Source organism: Myotis daubentonii, chromosome 12 (genome assembly GCF_963259705.1).
Source record: "Myotis daubentonii chromosome 12, mMyoDau2.1, whole genome shotgun sequence".
Taxonomy (NCBI): Eukaryota; Metazoa; Chordata; class Mammalia; order Chiroptera; family Vespertilionidae; genus Myotis; species Myotis daubentonii.
In genome coordinates this window covers 8,689,276-8,695,701 of record NC_081851.1, presented here as the reverse complement: position 1 = coordinate 8,695,701, position 6,426 = coordinate 8,689,276, and the positions used below count along the sequence as shown (strand labels likewise).

General features: G+C 45.1%; 1 pseudogene; it reads left to right on the top strand.

Annotated features, from left to right (window-relative positions):
* The first annotated feature begins 4,708 nt into the window (after window positions 1-4,708).
* LOC132213744 (derlin-1-like) lies at window positions 4,709-5,579 on the top strand (annotated as a pseudogene).
* Window positions 5,580-6,426: the final 847 nt, after the last annotated feature.

The window sequence follows — 6,426 nt, the reverse complement described above, 5'->3', positions numbered from 1 at the left end:
ATCATAGTCATCAAATCAAGCATTCTAATAAGCACAGGTTACACATTTTATTATATCCTTGGGCCTGATAAGAATTAGCAATCAGGATTTTCCATACTTTTTAAAAAATATATATTTTATTGATTTTTTACAGAGAGGAAGGGAGAGGGATAGAGTTAGAAACATCGATGAGAGAGAAGCATCTATCAGCTGCCTCCTGCACACCCCCTACTGGGGATGAGCCTGCAACCAAGGTACATGCCCTTGACTGGAGTGGAACCTGGGACCCTTTAGTCCCCAGGCCAACGCTCTATCCAGTGAGCCAAACCAGCCAGGGCTCCATACTTTTTAAGCCTTATTTTTACTATAACATGTTTTATATTTTAGTTTATACTTTGCAGTAATATGTCTGTCATTTCTAAATGTTTAATAAGCGCTGAAATCATACAGTAAAAATTGCTAAAAGTGTAGGAAAGAGGAGTGGGTGTTAGTAAATACACACTATTTCACTTTATTGATTCATCTAACAAATTTTTAGCAATTATGCTCTTTCTTGGAAACAAAGATGATTGACACAGGTTTAGTCAGCCATTGCTGTATAAGAAACCACGGGAGAGATCAGCAGCTTAGAACAGCAGCCGTTTATTGTCTCCGGTCCTTAGGTCAGCTGGGGGTCCATTGTCCCCCTGTGCTCCCCGCTGCCTGATATGGCTAATCCCGGGGCCAATGTGTGGCACAGAACCCCCCACATGGTGGGGGAAGTGAAGAGCTGGGGCCACCAGCACAGTCTACCATGTTGGTAAGTGCAATGGAAGCAGGTAGTGGTGGTGGTAGGGGCGCTGAATGGTTTTCCAGGCACAGCTAACCATGGCTACAAAGGCAACAAGAAGAACATGAGCTCTTAAATAATTTGAGGTAAAGTGTAGGAAATATGTTGAAGGGTAGAGGGTGGAGATAACAAAAAAAGACTAGAAAGTTACTTTGTGAGATGTCGGAGTGTGCTGTCTGCCCTGTTACGTAAGCAATGAGGAGTGACGTGAGATGTGTGCCTTAAAATGCTAGGTAGGGCAAGTGTATGGTTTTCAGGGTTGCATCTGGAAGCATGAGGATGCTTACAGGGCAATTTAAATATTCTTACAAGAGTGGAAAAGCATCTGAATGAAGCCAGGGGCTGTGAGCAACAGCAGTGAGAATGCTGGGATGCATTAGGAACTTATCCTGGACCCTGACATCATCTTCAAGTCATTATGGGGCTCTAAATGAGATGTACTGACCAATAGTGAGCAAGAAGCAGAAATACTATGTAAAAATGGGAGGAACAAATTAACCTTGAGCAAGGGAAGAGAATTCTCCAAAAAAGATCATGGTGAGGTAGAGTGGGCAAGTTTATTAGCAAATGCAGGACTGCTGAGCTCCATGGTTTTGCCTGTGAAGCAGGAAGCAGACATCTGGTGCGTGGGTGGGAGGTGCCTGGGGAAACCTGGAAGCCTTGTGGTGGTGAATAGAAACAGAATGGAGCTTCCAAGTGCAGGGAGGGCTGAGAGCACTGAGGGCCCCGGGGAGGGCTGATGAGGTTAATACCCGTTTAGTGGACCCAGGACTTCTGTGGGCCTCTCGCTCTCTGAAAACGCTCTGTAAAAATGACCCACATCACCGCAGCTTGGCCGCTCTCTGCCGCAGTGAATCCGTCTAATTGATGGGTGGGCATTATTGGCCACAGCACAATGTCTGTGTGAAATCTCACTTTTCCAGGCTTTCCAGCTGAGCATATCAGAATCACGATTCAGAGCCCATCTACCCCTTTTAAATTGAAAACGGCATTGTTAATACACGTCTGGGGATATATTGAATTTATAAAGAAAAAACATAAGACATTGGCACAGATGAAGCAAACAGGAGCTAGGGTGCTGTCTGCTAGAAAGCCTCCTCCCTTAGCTGCCACTTCCCTGCAGGCTCTTGGCTCCTCACCCCGCCCTCTGACCAGGCCAGGGCTTCCTTGTCTGGCTGCTCTGCCTCTAGCTGCCTGGTACCTAGTGAAGAGCTGCGTATTGTGCTGCTCTTCTGTGACCTCTGCTCTGGTCGGTTCAGTTGGGAATCCATCTTCCTCTGGACTTCCGCGAGGCTTTGCTTCCACCTCTTTCACTTACAGAGTGTGTATTCATTTCTGGTACAATTATTTGCTTCCAGTTTCCCAGTAGGTAGACAGGATTTAAGGAAAAGGATACGGGATTGTGATTCATAAAAGTCACTAATGTGGAGTTTCGATGATGTGCCTGGGTGTGGGTGTGTTTGGGTTCTTCTTGCTTGGGGTTCTCTGTGCCTCCTGAACTATGTGACTTTTTCCTTTACCAGGTTAGGGAAGTTTTCTTCCATTACTCCTTTCTCCCTTTCTGCCTCTTCTGGCTCACCTGCTATTCTAATACTGTGATGTTTTACATTGTCCCACAGCTCCCTAAAGCTGTCCTCCTGTTTTTTGATTGTTTTTTTTCTCTTCTTTTTTGTTCTCTGATCCAGTGATATTTTCAACTCTGTCTTCTAACTCACTGATACAATCCTCAGCTTCCCCTAATCTGCTGTGTATCCCTTCCGATGTGTTCTTTATTTGTGTTATGTCATTCTTTATCTCAGACTTTTTTCATAGTCACTATATATTTTTTTCATGCTGTTGAGCATCTTTAGTATCATTACTCTGAACTCTGTTTCAAATAAATTTCTTATCTCTGCTTCATTTATCTCTTCTTCTGGAGAATTCTCTAGTTCTTTTAGTTGGAGGTTGTTTGTTTGTCTCCTCATTTTGGCTGTCTGGGTTTGTGACTATGTACTAGGTAGATCCTCTACACCTCTCAATCTCTAGTGCAGGACAGTGTTAAAGGTTGTTTCTGACTAATTAGATCAGGCAAAGACTCAAAGTCTCCAGATACCGACTCTGCTTATGGACTAATAGGATTCTGACTTGAATTGCCCCCCAGGCAATCATCCTCAGGTGTAGGGAGATTTTTTTTTTTTTTAACAGGATGGGGCAGTTGCTTCTGCCTGGAGGCTAATTGTTCTTTTTAGTCTCTTAAGTGGTCTCAGGGCAAGGTGTTTTCCAATATGTTGTGTAGACTGTCTTCCCCCCAGGCAAGGCAAATGTCTGTGTGTGAAAGATGTTCTCTGCAGTGTGAGGGAATGACTCAGCCCAGGAAACTTGGGTTGTCTACCTTCTGAGCTCTGTCCCACAAATCCCAAGTCCTGGTTTCTGCTCTCATAGCTCCAGTCCACTTCACCCTCCCTCTGCCGGAGCACAAGGTGGGTGGCTTCACGGGGAATTTGTGCTTTGGCCCTTTAAGAGGGTGCCTGAATTTTCAGCTGTCAGTCTCTGGCAGACAGTAACCCTGCTGCTTTTCACAGCCAGATATCACGTGGGTACCCTTCTCAGTTCTTTTGCTCTCTGGTGGGGGGCCCAACTTGGTCATTAGATCCCAGAGTTCTCAGTGGCACCCTCCCACAGCTGAGGTATCTCTCTAGGATTTTAGTTGCTGTCTGTGGGTGCCTGGCCAGCCCTTTCTCACCTCTGACCCTCTGACCACACTCTTTGGGGTCTCCACTTTTGGTCCTTGGGTGTCAGGGTTCTCTCCTGCGAGTTTTCCATTGATTATTCAAGAAGTTTTTTGGTATTTTAGTTGTAATTCCAGTTTGTTTCTGGGAGCGTGTCCATGCAGCATCCACATACTCTGCTGCCATTTTTTTTAAAATATATTTTATTGATTTTTTACAGAGAGGAAGGGAGAAAGATAGAGAGTTAGAAACATCGATGAGAGAGAAACATCGATCAGCTGCCTCCTGCACATCTCCTACTGGGGATGTGCCCACAACCCAGGTTCATGCCCTTGACTGGAATCGAACCTGGGACCTTTCAGTCCACAGGTCGATGCTCTATCCACTGAGCCAAACCGGTTTCGGCTCTACTGCCATTTTTAATCCTCAAGAATGCTGATGTTGCCTGGCTGTGGCTCAGTGGTTGAGCATCAACCTATGAACCAGGAGGTCATTGTTGGATCTAATGTGGAGTTTCTAGAAAGTGCTTTCAGAGTTTCTGTTGGAGCCTTGTTCCACCACAGTGTAGAGCACAGAATGTCACATGCTGTATGTGCCTCCTCTAGAGTATATTTCACAATAATATTGCAATGCCTTCATATGCCATCCTGGCATTATTTTTACAGTTACATTTTCTTCTATGAAAAAGGTTTAAATTTTTCAATTTTTTGTATAATTTATTTTATTGCAGTATGATTTATATGTTATATAAATTTATATTGCATTCATCTAAAGTATATAATTTAGATACTTTGATCAGAAATATACACCCATATCAACACCCATATCAAGATACAGTATAGTTTTATCACCTGTAAGTTTTTTTCTTTCTCCTTGAAAATGTGTTACTTCAACCATCCCAAGTCCAGGCAATCTCTGATCTGCTTTCCATCATTTTAAATCAATTTGAATTCTCTAAAATTTTATATAAAGTATATTGCATGTAGTCTTTTCTGTCTTGATTTTTTTTTAAGATATACTTAAAAAAATGATCCTTTTGCTCGCTTGTCCGGTGGCACCACGTCCATCAGTTTCCACCTTCTACACTGTGACCTGGGTGGCTTCTGCCTCGACACCTTCCATGCTGGAAGCCGGCTGGGCCAGGATGGGGACTCAGGCAGCTGTGCTCATCCTGGCCACCTAGGAGGCAAAGATGTCTGACATCGGGGACTGGTTCAGGAGCATCCCGGCCATCACGCACTATTGGTTCACCACCACCAGGGAGGTGCCCTTGGTTGGCAAACTAGGTCTCATCAGCCTGGCCTACTACATCCTCTGGTCTGAAGCCTCTCTCTACTGCTTCCAAATTTGGAGACCTATCACTGCCACCTTCTTTGCCCCTGTAGATCCAGAAACTGGATCTCTTTATTTGGTCAATTTATATTTCTTATATCAGTATTCTACATGACTCAAAACAGGAGCTTTTGATGGGAGGACAGGGACTATTTATATATTCATGCTCCTCTTAACTGGGTGTGCATTGTCATTACTGGCTTAACAATGGACATGCAGTGGTTGATGATTCCCCTGATCATGCCCATGCTTTATGTCTGGGCCCAGCTGAACAGACTTGATTGTGTCATTTTGAATCAGAACACGAATTAAGGCCTGTTACTTACCTTGGGTTATCCTTGGATTCAGTTATATCATCAGTAATCAATGACTTAGGAGGAAGACTTCAGTGGACTTGGGAGGAAGACATTTTCTGTCCACACCCCAGTTTTTGTACCGCTGGCTGCCCAACAGGAGAGGAGGGGGTGTCTGGATTTGGCATGCCCCCTGCTAGCGAGAGGTGAGCAGCTGATCAGAATGGTGGAGGCAGCTGACACAACTGGGGACGGGGCTCCTGACTTGGGGACCAGTGAAGGAGTGGCCTCCGGCCTGCCCACCAGCCACTCTGCTCAGATGAAATTTTCCTCCCTGTGCTGGCTGTGCTGAACAACTGTGTCCCAGCAAACACTGGTGGACCTGACCCATATTGAAGGTAGCCTTTCTGTATAAGACACCATTTTTAAATCCTGAAGAAAATATGTGTTCCTCAAGTTTTGTGATTCTCATTCAAGTCCTTTCTGCTATGAAGAAAAAATGTCATCTGTGCAAATTTCAGAAATGACTATGGTTTTTGGTGTCTTCTCTTCCTTTTCCATCTAAATAATGGGTTTTGCTACGTCCTGGTCTGCTATTACCAACCTGGGCATCTGCAATTGGGCCACCAAATGCTCGTCAAAGGGACTCTTACCTCTTCCTTGCACACTCTTCCCCCCTACTTTTTTCAACCCCCAGATTTGCAGCTAGAGGAGATTGCCCATAAAATGGATCTGCCTTTGAAAAAAAAAAAGATAGATCTTTTTTTTCCTCAGAGGGGGAATTCTTTATCCAAGGTCAAGAGAACTAACATTTGAACACAGTACCCATGTTTTTTATTTTTTTCTAATTTTTAACTAAAGGCCTGGTGCACAAATTCGTGCACAGGTGGAGTCCAGCTGGCCCACCCCGATTGGGGCCAATCGGTTCTAGACCAGCTGTGGGGAGGGGATGTGGGAGGGTGGCTGGCTGGCTCCACCACCAATCAGGGTGAGAGGGGCTGATCAGGGCTGAGCCAGCCTGGGGGAGGGGCTGTGGGAGGTTGGCTGTCTCCACCCCAAATTGTGGAAGGGGGCTGATTGGGGCTGGGGCTGGCCAGTGGGAGGGGTCGTGGGAGGTTGGCCGGTCAGCCCCACCCACAATAGGGCCAGTTGGCCTGCCGCAGTGAACTTCATAGCGACTGGTCGTTTCGGTCTTTCTGGTTGTTCCAGTCACTTGGCTTTTATATATATATATAGATTGTGGTCATGCTCATAACATAAATCTACTATTTTAACCATATTTTTA